General features: G+C 34.8%; 1 protein-coding gene across 20 annotated transcripts in view; it reads right to left on the reverse strand.

Moving 5' to 3' along the window:
- The window catches only part of BAZ2B (bromodomain adjacent to zinc finger domain 2B), a 353,036-nt gene that overhangs the window by 195,042 nt on the left and 141,169 nt on the right, over positions 1–16,825 (reverse strand). The window contains exon 1 of one of the 20 annotated variants that reach the window (XM_072612072.1): positions 13,899–13,916. The exons of the other annotated variants lie outside the window; for them this stretch is intronic. The gene's annotated coding sequence lies outside the window, so the exon portion shown is untranslated. Of the gene's footprint in view, positions 1–13,898; positions 13,917–16,825 lie in introns of those variants that run through there. 20 annotated transcript variants of the gene reach the window in all.

Genomic DNA, 16,825 nt, shown 5'->3' on the forward strand with positions numbered 1-16,825 from the left:
GGAGAGAGAGGAGGAAAAAAATCTAAGATATATGGAAGTGATTGTAGAACACTGAAAACAAATAAAATAATTTTTAAAAAAAAGATGAGTTTGGCAAGACTGGATGGTAATAACTAGTATTTATTTAGTGCAATAAGATTCACAAAAGCTTTACAAATATGAAGTGCGACTTTTCTTTTGAAATTGACATGTCAAATTCTAGGTTAAATGCTTATTTAAAATCACTGCCATGGTCTTATGGGCCAGTTAACAGAGCACTCAACTTATTGCAATTCTCTTCAATGTATCTCTTTCCCACCTTCCTTATGCAGGCTGAAGGGTGCTAACTTCCCAATGTAAAATCTAGCAGTTTATATTACAAGATATTATACCCAAAAATTTGAAAGCAATTTTGCAAATGCGTCTCTTGGTCAGATTAGTCAGTCATCAGTTAATCCTGAATCTACATTTTAAATACATCTAGATTATTTCCATTAGATGAAAATATATTAATTCAGTCTAGAGACTAATACAGGTTTAGAAATCATTATACAAGCCCTCAAACACAAACCAGATATGTTATACAAGTTAATCCCAACAGCCAAGCAGTCAGCTCAATTTTATAACATTAACCTGCTAGAGAAATGAATGTAGATAACAGTCTATATTCTGACCGCACAAATTTTACATTAATGTAATTTATTTTTAAAATAGCTTTTAAAAAATTCCAATATATGATGGAGGAGGAGCAAAGGGCAGTACAGGAGGAAGTTCAAAGTAGTTCCACTGTATCATACTTCCAAACATCTCTATCATTTCAAAGATTATAAGAGTACACACATACACTTTGTATATTACAATAGCTTTATAACAGTCATTTTCCAAACTAAAAATAAAAAATATTTGGCACATTTACCACATAAGGGTCTTATTAAAAAGTGGACTTTAGCAGATAATGCTTTTCAATTATCAACTTATACTGCAGTCATGAAAGATGCATTGCTACTTGTGTAAAGTTAGTTATATCACATGCTAACCTTAATGAAACATGGAAAAGCCATACCCACCTGCATCTTTCTCTCCTGGCCAAAAGTAGTTATGAAGTTAGTAATAATATAACTTCCAGAGAAGGAATATATGAAGTTATTCACACTAGAATATACCAGTAAATTGATTAAGTGGAAAAAGGTAGCTGAAGGGTTATATACTATATATGTGTGTGCACACATACATATACATATATATATAATATATATATATATATATATATACTAAAAAACAAGAAATCCATTAAAAGTTCATAATCTGCTTTACATTCCCACAACTACCCTGTCAAGGGTCATCAGCGGCATCTGCTCACCAAATTAAATGTTGTTTATTTGGTTCTCATTTCTGAAGCAGTCCTGGATGCTGATGACCCACACCTCCTCCTTCTGGTTTTCTTTTCCCTTAGCCTCTAAGACAACAAACTTGCCTGACTTCTTTACTTCTTCAATAGCTCTTAAGGCACTATTCCTTAAAGTTTGGTCCTCTTCCCTTTTTTTTTTTTTAATCTCAACTCTCTCCCTTAGGAATCTCATTTATTTCATTTCTACAGTTTCAATATCCTCAACCCTGACCTTTCTCCCAAGGTGTAAGTCATGCATCTCCAACTGCTTACGCCATTTCTCTCTGAAGTCCCTGCTGAAAACTTTGTATATCTATTCTTTTCTCCAAATCTTGTTCCTCCCAACTTCACTAATTTTGTCAGTGGCACTGTCATTGTCATCTCCTCAGTTAGAAATCTTGGGGTTATCTTTAACTGCTACTTCCTCCTCACCTGTCACATCCAATAAGTTACCAAGTGTCTTGTCCAAATTCCAAATTGCTAAGACTCACCATATTTCTTTTCCTTCTTTATGACATGCTATACTACCCCACCACAAAACTTTAAGTCCCAGTCAAACTGGATTACATACACACACACACACACACACACACACACACACACACACACACACACTCTAAATTTTCAAGCCTTCATATCTTTGCTTGGTACTGTTCCTTATGACTTCAATATTTTCCCTCCTCTTTCCTACATTTTTTTTGCATTCTTCTCTATCCTCAGCTACTACCACTGGGATCCTGAATGGAGTTAGAAAAAGACATGTAATAGTGTAGAAGCAACCACAATAAGCTTATCAAGTTTATCTGTCCAATCTTAATTGGATAGATGTCGTCCTTTACTCCTCCAAAATGACTGTCTTGTATTGCTCCCCAGGACAGATACTCCAAACTTTCTCTTCTTTCCTCAAACCTACCACACCACCTCTCTCTCCCCCAGCACCCACTCTAAACAGCTGAAAGAACTTGCTTCCTAGCCCATTGTCTATGAGATCCCATTTCATTTCTTCTCTACAACTCATCACAGCCCCTTGACTTCATCCACCATTTGCTCCTTCTTTACTCTAGTTTCCATTCAAGAAGTGGCCCTTCTCTTCACCAAAATTAACCCTTGTAACCCTTGTGATCTCATATTCTATTTCTTCTTCAGCAAATTGCCTCCAGAGTAATCCCTTTTTCCTCATTTTTTTTTTATTCAATCTCTCCCTGCATCTACAAACACATAAAAACTACCACATCTTGAAATACCCTTTTTGACCCTACAATTTGCTCAAACTGTCATCCTATATCTCTCCTCTCTTTCTCTGACAAACTAAAAACAAAAGAAAACAAACAAAAACAAATAAAAACAAATGTCTATGCTCATTGTATCCACTTCTCCTTTTATTCATTTTCTCAGTCTTTTGCAATCTGGCATCAAATTCAATCACTCAAGTGAAACTGCTCTTTGTAAAGTTACCAATGATTGCTTCATTGCCATATCTGATGGTCTTTTCTCAGTCTTCACCCTTTTTGATATTTCTGCAGTATTAGACACTATTTACTATCCCCTTTTCTTGGATACCCTGCCTTCTTTGGTTCTGATGACAATACTCTCCCCCCTTCAACCTGCCTGAAAATTCTTCTTCAATTTCCTTTGCTAAGTCATCATCTATATCACATCCTCTAACTATGGATGTGCCCCAAGACTGTGTCCTGGGTCTTCTCTCTCTTAGTCGATAACCTCATTGGCTTCCATGGGTTTTATTACTATTTCTATGACTATAATTAATAAATCTATATATCCAGTCCCAGCCTTTTTCTTGAGCTCTAGTCCCTCAGCCCATCATCAGCTGTTTATCAGACATTTCTGACAATATCCCACAAATATCCCAGAGTCAACATGTCCAAAACAGAAGTCATTTTTCCTCTAAACTTAATCTTATTCTGAATACCCCTATTTGTGTCCAGCACACCACCGCACTTAAAGTCACTAAGGTTTGCAAGCTCAGTGTCATCCTCAAGTATTCCTTCCTCCCCTCCCCTGGTGAACCCCACATATAAAATTAATTGCTAAATCTTGCCATTTTAACAACATCTCTTGAATTTATCCCCTGCCCTCATCACCTTTTTCCTGAACCATCACAACTCCTTAGTAATTGATCTCCTTTGCCTTGTTTTTCACTTTTCTTCTCTAGCCTTCACATATGTGTGAAAGTCATTTTCCTTAAGTTCAGATCTGTCCATATCACACCCCTATTTACTAAACCTTCATGGTTCTCTGTTAAATCTAGAATTAACTATTTTGTTGTTCAATTGTTATTGAATGGTTACTCAAGGGAAATTTCCACAGTAACTTTTGACAAATGAAAGATAGGCAAAGTCCTTTTTTTCAGTTGCATCTAACTCTTCATGACTTCATTTGGGGTCTTCTGGGGAAAAATACTGAAGTTGTTTGTAATTTCCTTCTCCAGTTCGTTATACAGGTGAAGAAACTGAGACAGAGTTAAGTGACTTGCCCAGGGTCACAAAGCTAGTAAGTGTCTGGGGTCATATATGAATTCAGAACTTCCTGACTCCACACTCTTATCAACTGCACCACCTAGCTGCCCTCTTAATTCAGATGGCTTTGGAGGAGAAGTGAGGCTGGCGACCTGCACAGCCCTCCCTCCCTCAAAACAAAGTCAAGTGCAAGTCATGTCATCATTTCTCTGATGGCATGGTCGTCCTCAGCAACACAGGACGAACATACACCTAGCCGCCCATAGAATCAAATATAGGTCCCTTTATTTGTCATCTGAAGACCTTGCCCCAGTGTACCTTTCTGGGCTCATTATACATTATTCCTCCTACAATAGAGCCTTCTAGCCTTCTTGCTGTACTTCATACATGACACATCCCATGTCTCTACCTTTGTATTAACCATTTCCAGGCCAGGAACATATTCTCTATTTAATCTCCTCTCCTGAGAATCCCCTGCTTCCTTCAAGACTCAAGAAAAGCAACTCAACTGCATGAAACCCTTTTTAAGACCCTCTTCAGCACTAGTACCCTTCCTTCCACACTACCTTGCATTTATTTTGATATATTCTGAGTATAATTATTTATGTACATGTCTTCTCTGATAGAACAGAGTCTCCCTGAAGACAGACAGGAGACGTTTCATTTTTGTCTTCTATTCTCATGCCTATCACAGCATGGGGACCATAATAAACAACACTTATTGATGCAATAATTATCATAACAGTTTGGTACCAGCTAAGAAAGGGAGATGTTGATCAGTGGAACAGAATAGGCACAAAATATACAGAAATAAATGAATACAGTAATCTAGTGTTTGATAAATTCAATAATCCAAGCTGTTGGGGCATGAATTTACTAACAACAACAAAAAAAGTTGGGAAAACTGGAAAGTAGTCAGGCAGAAACTAAGTACAGACCAACATTTCACACCATATACTAAGATAACTCCAAATGGGTACATGATTCACCTATAAAGGATGATATCATTATCAAATAGAGAAGTGTGGAATAAATAATTTCTCAGATCTTGCCTTCAGATGTCAACTAAAATACTACTTCTTACCAGACATCTTCCTTAATCCTTCTAATTAGTAATCACCTCTCCCCACCAGATCTCACAGAGCACTTTGTCTGCAAATCACTGATACATGTTATTTTGTAACATAGTTGTTTATGTATATGTAACAGGCCCTCTATTTGACTAAAAGTTCCTCGAGGGCAAGGACTAAGTCTTCTGTTAACACATTATGTTACCTAGTACCTGGCATAGTTGTCTGGATACAGTAGCAATTAATATGTTTGTTAAATTGAAAAATACATGGAAAAATATATGTATATTCTAAATTTATAAAGCAGAGTAAACTCATTTCATGTAGATTCTATTATTAGCCATTGGACATGACTATTACATGAGGATAGCTATCACAAAATGGTGACTATTGTATTGAGCAGACATGGAAAGTGGTAAATTTGCCCACAGACGGAATCATGGACAAATTTATAATCATTGATGATGGGCAGACAGATAATAAAACTAAATAATAACATTAAGCAATGTAAATGTCATTGTCATACATACTAATCATAAACAGTAATTTGAAAATGATAGTTTAAAAAATTGTGATGGTTTGTCTTTTCTATTTTCCCCCTTTTTAAAATAAGGATATCTCAATTTACTTGAGCAAGACTTAACTATATCTGTTCACTAATTTTCATTTCCTAACATAGAACTTTTGAGGCTTTAAGAACTAAACATTTTAACTCAAACAGTATTTCAATCATGTAAGAAAACAGGTTCCTTATTTTATGAGACATTTCTTCTCAATATTTAGCTTCTGTGAATTTAAAAGTAATCCAAGTAACAATTCACAACACATATTATATGTACAAACAACAAGTTTTTTGGTAAGATTTTAGCTTCACAAAAATCTCTTATGTACATAAAGTATCTTTCTCTTTGTGTTATAACTTGTCTACTGGTGTAACTCATATGGAGGTAGTCATAATTAAATACAATTTTCACAAATATATTTATAAACAAGGTAGCTAACAAAATGTATATTGATGTGTTGGTTATTCAAATCATCAAATTTGTTTAAAATCATTTTTATTTTAGAAGTAAAGATAATTCTGTTGGGAGAGTCAGCTGCTGAACGCCCGTCCCATAACTGGTTTTTGGCTCTCCTAAGAATAACCATCAATAAATAACCTAATTTCTGTAGTTCTATTTCCTTATCTGTAAAATAAAGGGGTTTGCTGAGCTAATCTCTAAAGTCTTTCACAGCTCTCAGATCATATAATATAATTCAATTCATCAAGCATTCACAAAGCTCCTAATATGTGTAAGGTGTGTTGTTAGGCATTGGGAATACACAGAGACAAAATAACAAATAGCCTGTGCCCTCAAGAACTACTGGAGGAAAACAAATTCAATATAATTTGAGGAAGGTGATAACTCTTGGAATCAGGAGAGGTTTGCTATAGGACATTTCATTTTGAAGAAATTTAAGGATTCCATAGTACAATTCTGTAGTGCAACCCCCTGCACCTCCCAGTTTTCCCTTTTCTATCACAGTTTGGATTCCTGCAACTAAAACTAAGATATTAAACACTCTTTAACCTTTTCTTTAATTTTAAAATAAGTGTGGGTTTAAAAAAAGAAGAAAAGACATTAAACATTCAAAACTAATGCCAATTACTTCATCTTGTAATTTATGACAACTACATAAAAACTTGTCAGAGTATATACTGACTTCAAAATATGCAAAAATTATGTTGAATCAAAAATAGATTTTAAACTAGTTAGAAAATGTTAGAATCTCATTAAAATACTTTTTGTTGTATAAAATGGAATTCTGCATATCAAATATAAAGGGGTATACCTAAATTTAAAAAAGGCCTTATATATGTAGTTGCCAAAAACTGGAAGTCAAGGGGATGTCCATCAATTGGGGAATGGCTGAATAAATTATGGTATATGAATGTAATGGAGTACTATTGTGCCATAAGAAATGATGAACAAGAAGACTTCAGAGAGGCCTGGAAGGACTTATATGACCTGATGCTGAGTGAAAGGAGCAGAACCAGGAGAACTTTATGCACAGCAACAACCACAGTGTGTGAGAGTTTTTTCTGGTAGACTTAGATTTTTGTAATAACACAAGAACTTCTGAAAAAAAAAAAAAATCCCAATGGTGGACCTCAAGGCAAAAAGCCTTCCACACTCAGAGAGAGAAATATGGAAGTCACTCACATAATGTAGCAGATCATGTTTGTGTATGTGTATCTGTTTGTGTATCATGTTCTGATTTGTTATACGGATTCTTTCATTTATCTTAGTCTGACTACATAGCATGACGATAGTGAAAATATACTCAATAGGAAAGTATATGTAGAATCTATACAGAATTGTATGCAGTCGTGGGGAGGGAGGGAGGTAGTGGGGGGTGGGTGGGGAGGGATAAAATCGCAATTGTATGGCAGTGATTGTTAAACATTAAAAAAAATAAAAAAATTAAAAAAAAAAAAGGCCTTATATAATTATAGTAAATAGAAATATATACATAATATATGTGTGGGTATGTGTATAAATGTTTTATTTTTAGCACAGTACCTTCCTTGATGAGTATTATAGATACTTCACCAATTTTGAATAGGATTTTGTTTTTAAAGTTCTGTAAAGCAGTTGTTAGGAATCTCGAACATTTTCCCACAGATAGTGATATTAAACGGTAGGCAGTATCCTCCAAAAGCCTGTGTAGTTTATACTGTAACTGAAATACTGTACAACTGCAATAAAAACTATTTTTAAAATGCTGTTGTGATACTAGTAATTAAACAAAACTTAAAGCAATACAATTGACCGCTAATCTAAAAACAAGTACTTGACAAAACCAGTTTAATAATGCAAAGGATAAAGAGAAGACTTCTGAAAGAATAATAACGAAATGGAAATTGGGGAATTTTAAGGGCTTTCAGAAGCTAATCCCCTTGGTTCTCATTATGTATGAGTTCCAGTTTGGTTGGGTCTGGAGAGTCATCAAGGTTTGTGAGGAAAGGGATAGGTAGCAGACAACCAGTTCTTTGTACGTTCTCCATGGTCACAAACTGTACATTCACAAGAGAGGCATGTCATTGTGACACTTATGTGTGTTTACCTGTAGAATCTACAACACTTTCAGCTTCTCTGTATTTACTGCACTCTCTATATTCACTAAGCATTAAAAACTATTTGAATGTTTCCAACCACATAATGATGAACTTTAGGAAATAAAAAAGTTTTCTTGGCTAACTGATTCCAGGCCAGTCACCTTCCAGATACCTTTGTGCATGCAGTAAAACTCAATGAGTCCACATTAGTATTGTTCCTAACTCTTAATATATTATTAAATGTAAGATCTCATATCTTCATTCCCTTATTCAAGTTTACTGTAACCTCAACCACATGACTTCTGTTGTATCTCTACTGTATCCAGACTGCTTTGTAGACCTTCTAGCTTTTCTCCCAATACTTACATTCAGCACATGCATGCATTTACAGTCAGTATATTATCTCAACATGGAAACGCCACTCCATATACTCTCTGATGAGACCTTGCTGTGTCAGATTGACTTAAAAGATGTAATGCAGCTCCACATAAGAGGGAATGGAAGGTTCTTATTCTGTTTATACAGCAAAATGTGCATTTTTTAAAATACAAAATAAGAGGATATTTTAAAATGCCACACAATACACAAATTCATGTGCAATCAGCCCAAAGATGTGCTGAAATGTCATATTTTCATATGTCTGAAGTGTTCTTTGTCCTAATCAGTCTGGATATATCAAGTTAAGAAGCATACTTGGGGACTTAAAATAGATGTAGTACAAAAATGATGCTATGGGGAGTTTTGATATAGATATAAAACCCCAGGAGAAAAAAGGGAAAGGCAATTTTGGGGTAAAATGGAAAGAAATAAGCTTAGTTTGGTGAAAAACTGGTATACACAATAAGTATTTTTGATATGTATAAGACTTCATATTAAATATTTTAAAGGGGAAAAATACTAACATTTTCCCATTGAACTCCTATTCAAATTATATGGAACTCTGGAACTTCACAGAACAGAGTTTTGCAAACTAATGTAAATCAATCATTTTCTTAAAATTTTGAATATGTATATTCTGGCTAGGGACAATATATAAATATAAAATTTTAAACTATGCATTTATGGAGTTAATAATCTGGGTTGGGAAAAGAAATGAATATATATGAAACCACAGTAATAACATAAATCAGCACAGAATTTCTTTTACCATCCATCTGACCTCCTGGATTTCATGATTTTCAGAAACTTATTCTGTAATATGATTTCAACTCCAAAACTCATACTTCCTCAGATCATTTCAGATTATGCACCCCAGCTAATAGGACATTATCATATCTCCAAACCCTGAGTACCCTCCTCTGTTGTTTTTTTTTCCATTCCCCAACAGCTTTTCAGCTTCTTGTTAAGTGTTGCCTTCTCCTACTAGACTCTAAGTTCCTTGAGAGCAAGGGCTGTCTTAGATCTTTCTTTATATCCCCTGTGCTTATTAGCATAGTGCCTGATAGGTAGTAGGTGCTTAATAAATGTTTATTGCCTCTACTTCTGATAATCATGCTTGAAACTGTGTAATTGAAGTTTTTAGGGCTGCAGAATTTCAAAGGGAATATAAGTCAGTGAGGAATAGTTAGGGGAGGTTTATGGAGGAGATAGGGCTGAATTCAGCCTTAAACAAGGGAAAGGATTTGAAAGAGGAAATGGGGAAATGAAAATGCATTTCCTTTTGGACCAATTACATGTAAAGTTATGGCGGTAGAAATGAGTCTGGCACATTTATGGGCCATTGTCAGATAACATATCTATAGTACTTTATTTTCTAATTTCGGTAGGATTCTATCCTCATCAGTTACCTTCATAAGTATGCTCTAAGAGTACTTTATTGTACTTCATAGGATCACAGATCTAAAGGAAGAAGGGCGCTCAGAGGGCATCCAGCCCTGCCTCATTTTATAGATGAGAAAACTAAGCCTCAGGAATATTAAGTGACTAACCCCAATTATATAGCATTATTATGTATTATAAGTGTCTTATCTTCCTACTAGACAGGAGTTAAGTTCTCTCCAGGAAGGGAAACTAAACTGTCTTCTCTCACCCAGCACATGCTTCTGGCTTATGTGTAGAATACATTAGATCACTTCTGAGGACCCTTCCAACTTTGAGATTCTGTGTTTTTGAGTGAGGATGACTGAAAATGTAGGGCCCCAAAGAATACAGAATCACAGGCTAAAATTTCTACGCATGCACAGATATCAATTTGTCCACATCATATCAAAACTTCAAGTGAGCCTTCACTACTAAGAAGCAATCCTTTTATTCATCTTGACTCTTTTCTGAACTTCTTTCTCTCTCCTCAGTCTCCCTATTTGATACATCTCTTTTGGCAATGACCTCCCTTCCTCCTTTTTTTAGACTGAGGTTATTATTCAAGAGAGCAATCCTTTCCCCTATACCATAATTCTACTAATTTTCTCTCCATTTTCAGAGGCTGAAATGATCTTTTCTTTACTAAGGATAAATGCCTAAGATTTCATCCTTTCTAAGACCCTGCACCATCAGTCATCTCTGAGTCCATCCATCTAGTCCAACCTATAGCAGAATTAGGTACCCCTTCTAACCAACAAGTGGTCATCTAACTTTTGTTAAAAGACCACTAGGGAAGAGGAAACCACTAACTTCCTTCAAAAACAACCCATTCCAATTTAATATATCATTGTTGAGAAGTTTTTGTTGTGCAAGAGTCTACAAAACCTCCAACACAGACCTGGACTATTTTAATAGCCTTCAAATAATTCTCTTCCAGTATTTCTAGTCTCTCCTTCAATCCATTATCTGCATTGCAGTCACAACTGTGATTACTACAATGGACATACTGACCATGTTTCTCCTATCTCCCAAAAACGTTCACTGGTTTCAATTCTCTGGAACACAAGGGAGTTTTCTTTAGTCTAGCATTCAAATGCTTCTACAATCTAATTTTTCAGATTTATTCCACATTACTCCCCTCCCTACTACCACCACTTTTGTCCCAGATCTTATCATCTCTGACTCTCAGAAGCATTTTATTCCTTCAAATTTCAGGTCAACTGCCATCTCCTATGTTGTCTTCCATTCTACCTCCAGTTGTTAATGCTCTCTCATCAAATTAACAAGTATTTACTTATCAGGGGATATGTTTTATCATCTCCCCTAACAGAACCTAAGCTGAGTCAAAGGACTCTTATTTTTTTCTCTTTGCATCCTTGAGTCCTAGTACATTTCCCAGACATTATAGATGCTAAGTTTTGTTAAAATTACTTCTCCAACATTCCTCTGCTTCCAACATCACCCTGAGCTGCTGCACATTAGTAAAAGATTAATAAATGCCTTCTGAACTGAATTACTACCCCACGATGGAGTAGAGTTTAGAAGAAAGTATCAGAAAATTCCTGACTTAGATGCAAAATGCCATTACCTTAATCTCTCTTTAATTCTAAATATTCTTGTTTTCCATTTGTTAGATTCACTCCTTCTTTGTGCCCCAATTCTTACTCAGATCTAAGTGTGCTCCATTTTAGAGGGTGTAGGAGAACTGACATTCTGCAGACATCATCTTATTATGTGCTCATTCCTACATACTCCTATTACTGCATGTTTGAACATGCTGAACTTAGTTTCTGCGCAAAGTTGAGAGTACTATAAGTGGCAGTTTTCAAAATATCACCTCCTACATCAGATTCTAAAGCAATTCAATAGAAAAGTGTTATTTGATTTTTACTGTCAAGTTCGCCCAAATAAAATTGTCCATAGAACATTTATGCTACAATAACAACTGCTGCTCATCCAAATATGGACAAATGATATGAAATGCCAGAATATTTTAAGCATATTTATTAAGCACATAGTAAGTGCTTAATAAATGCTTGTTAATTAACTGGCTAGAACACTGTTCTTAATTGTTGGAATTCCACCAAAGTGTACACTTTTTTTTTTAACATGACAGAACTTTTTCCTGAGGTCAGGCTATGCTCTTGGAATTGTAAAATATGAAGATTCCAAAAAGGAAAATGACATATTAAGAAGACTGAAAGATAAGACCAATAAAGTAGTTGGGAGGGAAATCACCTTTATGCTACAGTCTCCAAATGGAAAAAAAAATTAAGAATGACTGTACCAGGTAACATTAAAAAGCAGCTAACAAATATTCCTAAAAGCTGGTGTGTGTGTGTATAATTACACAACATACACACACACATATGTATATATGTATATGTGGTAGAGAGAGCTATACATGTACATGTATATACACATATAAAATAAACCACCTTTAGCTAATCTTTTTTAAAGTGTCTGCGGAGACTAGGCAATCCATGGCTATAGTCTTTTAAGTGTTACAGTAAAATCATAATTCAATGGAATAGCTTTAACTAGGACTTCTAACCAGATTTCCCCCCTTAACTCAGCTAACGTATGAATAAGTTATTTAGGCAAGTGCAAATCAACAGTGTCTCTGATTAAAAAACAACAACCTAAGTTTTGCTGTCAATGTCAACCTCACTTCTTCTATAGAAGCAGCTTGGATCAAAAGAAATAAAAGTTCAGCACTTTGACATATTCTGTATCTTTAAAGTCTTTCACAGATCTGAAATCAATGGGTATTCCCTCCCATGAGGCAGACTGCAACTCTGGTCTTGTCTTCCTCATGTGTATTAATTCCCCAATGAGCCAACCAAATTCTTGACACCTCCCTCTCCTCTTGACATCACAGTGATATCAATTTAGTATTAAGGCAGTCCTCTTAGCCCTCACTCTCACCACATGACAAGTCTGCCATCTTTTCCACCAAAATCTCTGATGACATTCCTTACATGGCTCCTCTTGAACAGTTAGTAATGTGATGCAGGCTTTTCATATCTAGCATACGTAACGTTTGAATGACTCTCAACTTTTATTTTTTGGAGAGATAATAATAATCAAAATATTCAACGATTAAAGCAAAATTTAAGGTTTGCAAAAGTATTTTAAATACATTCTCTCAATAATCCTCACAACAGCACTGTGAAGCAAGTACTATGGGTATTCTTATCTCCATTTTGCAGATAAGGAAACTGAGGCTCAGAGACATTGTGTTACTTGCCCAAAGTCAAAGAGTTAACAAGTTATCTAAGGAAGGATTTGAATCCAGAGTTTTCCTGACTCTAGTACAGCAACTTTCATAGAATTTCAAATTTGAAATAAAGTAAACTGACACCTAGTCTAACCCATACCTAAATGGCACAGTGGGTACAGGGCCAGGTCTGGAGTCAGGAAGACAAGTTCAAATCTGGCCTCAGACACTTAACTGGATGATCCTGGTCATTGAAACTGTTTCAGTTTCCTCATCTGTAAAATAGGGATAATAACAGCACCTACCTTCCACTATTGTCATGAGGATCAAATGAGATAATAACTGTAGAGAGCTTCTTAGCACAGTGTCTGGCACATAACAAATGCTATATAAAACGATAGTTGTTTCATCACTACTGCAGCTATTCTTCCTCTTCCTCCTCCTCCTATAATTAATCCTCAAAAATTCTCTCTGACATATTTGAAGAATTCCAATGAAAGTCCCTACATCATGGAGTTCGTTATATTCTCTAGCAAATCCTTGGAACTCAAAGACCTAACAACATGAGGATGGTTACTGCCATAAGAACAATTTTTGTCTACGTATAGTAGGCAATATGGCAACAGTAAACAAACTGATGCTTATAAGAATTAGTTAATGATGCTGTTGCTAATGTCCTGAACTCTAGCTCAGATTATCATTTATACCATCCAATCAGTGTCCCTGGCAATCAGCCAAATGACTTACAGATGGACTTGGGCATAATGTATTATTTCAAAACAATTTGGTTATCAGGGCAAGATTATGTAAGTTTTTCTTTCTTGTCATTTAATTTTCAAGTGGTTCTCCCCAAATAAATTATTACCTCCTCAAGGGGAAGGACCATGTCTCATAAGTCTTTGTATCAAATCAGAGGACCTAGAACAGTGGAAATACAATAAATATTTGTTAATTTGATCTAAAATGGATGCTCCGAGGTACTACGATATGAAGCTTATAACAAAGGAAATTCACTCTTATATACTACTTACTAAGGCTATTTTTGAAAATTCAACAGTGAAGACTTAAAAACCAGATTTCTGGTTAGCACTCAGTTAATCAGAAAATTAGGTTAATAAGCATACCCACCTTCCAAACATTCTCGGTAGCTGTAATTTATTCTAGCATAGTTATTCACACATAAATATTTATATGCAAAAAGAATGCAATCATCAAAATGGTAGAAATATTTCTAACTGCCAAGGTACTTTTATGTTGCTTACTACTAAATGAAAAGGGGTACAGAGTTCAAGAAAAACATAAGAATAAAATGAAACAAGAGATAAGGATACATTGGCACTAATTCTCTATGCAGTCTTTTAGTACTCAATAAGTACAAATGTTCAGCATAGATAATTTTGAACAGGATTAGTAAATTACACAAAAGCATGAATTTAGTTACAGTAAAAATTATTGTTTTGGAGTACCAAAGATGATTGTGTTTAATTTAGAAATCTCATGCAATAATTAAGTACAGTAAAAAATAAATTACAAGCTTGAAGGAACAACAGTGAAGTGACATAAAGATTCCAGAGCAAGAGTCAGGAATTCCTTTGACAGTGTAGTGAAGTCCATGGATCCCTTTTCAGAATAATGTTCTTAAATTTCTAAAATAAACCACATAGAATTACAAAGGAAACCAATTGCAATAAAATAAATTTACCAAAATATTTTTTTAAGTTCATAGACAACAGTTTACCTTAACAGTTTAAGAACCTTTGACAGGAAAAAAAAAGGACAAGATCCTCAAAATCATAGTTTATCCTTTCCTTAATAATATAAAAAGCAAGTGGACTTAGGATTATTTTAAAAGGCCCAAACAACCCCACAGAGATATCATTTATTTGTACATGGAATATGAAGGACAAGCAGGGTTACTAATTACCCTATATCTCTATATCTTCTAGGTAGGGGGACTTTTTGGTTTTAAGAGAAATTAAGTGAAAATAAAGATTCTTTTTCCTTGGGCTGCCTTGCAGATACAACCTCTAAGAACATAAATTCTGATATAGAAAATGTTCGCAAGAAGAAATCAACCCAAATTTTCTTATTCCTCTGTAGTGTACAGCATTCATTTTTGGTCTTTTGTTAAAATAAAGGCAAAATGAATTCATATAACTTCTAAAAAACTATAAGTGAGTTTAAAAGGGGTAAAGTGAAAACAGTTCTGGATTTTGAGTAGAAGACCTGGGTTCAAATTCCAGCTCTTCTACTACTTCTTCTACTTCTACTTCTGACCTGTGAACTTTTCTGTAAAATTTCTCATTCCCTCATGATCTCAGTTTCTTAATCTGTAAAAAGAGATGGCTAGACTGGATGATTTCTATGATCTCTTCCAGCTTTAAATGTATGATTTTAAGTTAGAAGGTTGTGGTCAGTATTTTAGAAATTGGAATGTTTTACCTAAATATTATTCTGTTTCACTGAAAAATACCAGGTTTATTATTAATTGAAGTAAATACATTCAATACATTCTCAATTTCACACATCATAAATTTTCCAATTGGACAAATATCATCTGTTTACTTTTATTCAGTAACACTTTCCCTTTTCAAAACTGTCTGTCAATTTCACCTGTTTGGAAGACAGAAACAAACCATAGAAAAAATATTTTTAGGCTCCTTTGGGACCAAAATAGACATCACGGACTTTATTCGCAAGGAAGTCTCTCAAACCCTCACTCATTACTTTATACAGAGTTGTAACAAGACTGGTTATTTAATTTTGAAGCCCAAAGAAGATTAGAAGAATTAATAAGTGAAAGGTGGGGGATGTCAGAGGAAATACTGCTACATGGTAGTCTCACTGAAAAAGCAGAGAAAGAAAAATACAACAGAAAAAGATACAGGTTCTCAAAAAATACAGTATCCTAAGCCAATTTAATACAGAATCAAACAATCCCCCTTATATGTAAAGCAGTCTGGACTATTAGAACAGGCACAGAATTTGGAATTAGGAAACGTGGGTCAAAATCTTTGCTCAGTTACTTTTAGCATATATGTGATCTTTTTCAAGGACCTAGTTTTCTCATCTTTAAAATAAGGCAACTGGACTATAAGTCTGCTAAAATTCCTTTCAGATTTAAATCATTATCTAAATAAATACTGAGGAATGTTACTGTGTTCTAAAATAAAAGTATAATTTATCCTTATAATAATGACCCAGAGTCATTAAAAAAATTACACTCTACTTGGCTAACAGAGCACTTGGTTGCTCTGAAGTTAAGGAAAAAGAATTGAATTATAGAAATATTTTTATTCCAATTTCTATCCCAGCTATCTGGCAAAACAAAACAAAACAAAAGCAATCACTATCTAGAACTATTTATACAAAGACTGTGAATAGCCAGCATCTGGCTATTCAAAACCTATTGTTTTAGGTATTAAGATCAGAGTCACAGAATTTTGGTCCAACTAGACCTAACCTTCCAATCTGTGCTTAGAGAAAAGTAGCCCAATGTTTGAAACAAATTGTTTTCAGATTTCTAGGTAAACTGTTTCTAAATCTCATCTGTAAGCATCGTTTTACCATATTCCCAAAGTTATAAGGGGAAGAGAACAAGGGGGACAAACAGTTATTAAGCACCTACTATTTGCCAGGCACTGTGCTAAGCACTTCACAGATATCTCATTTGATCATTTTATAACAGATCTACAAGCACTTTAAAATATTTTGGTTGCATATAATCCAACAGAAATGTATCAAAGTATAAAGCATAGAAAAAGGGCCTCAAAATGCTGGGACACATGGGTT

The sequence above is a fragment of the Notamacropus eugenii genome, chromosome 5 (assembly GCF_028372415.1).
Source record: "Notamacropus eugenii isolate mMacEug1 chromosome 5, mMacEug1.pri_v2, whole genome shotgun sequence".
Classification (NCBI taxonomy): domain Eukaryota; kingdom Metazoa; phylum Chordata; class Mammalia; order Diprotodontia; family Macropodidae; genus Notamacropus; species Notamacropus eugenii.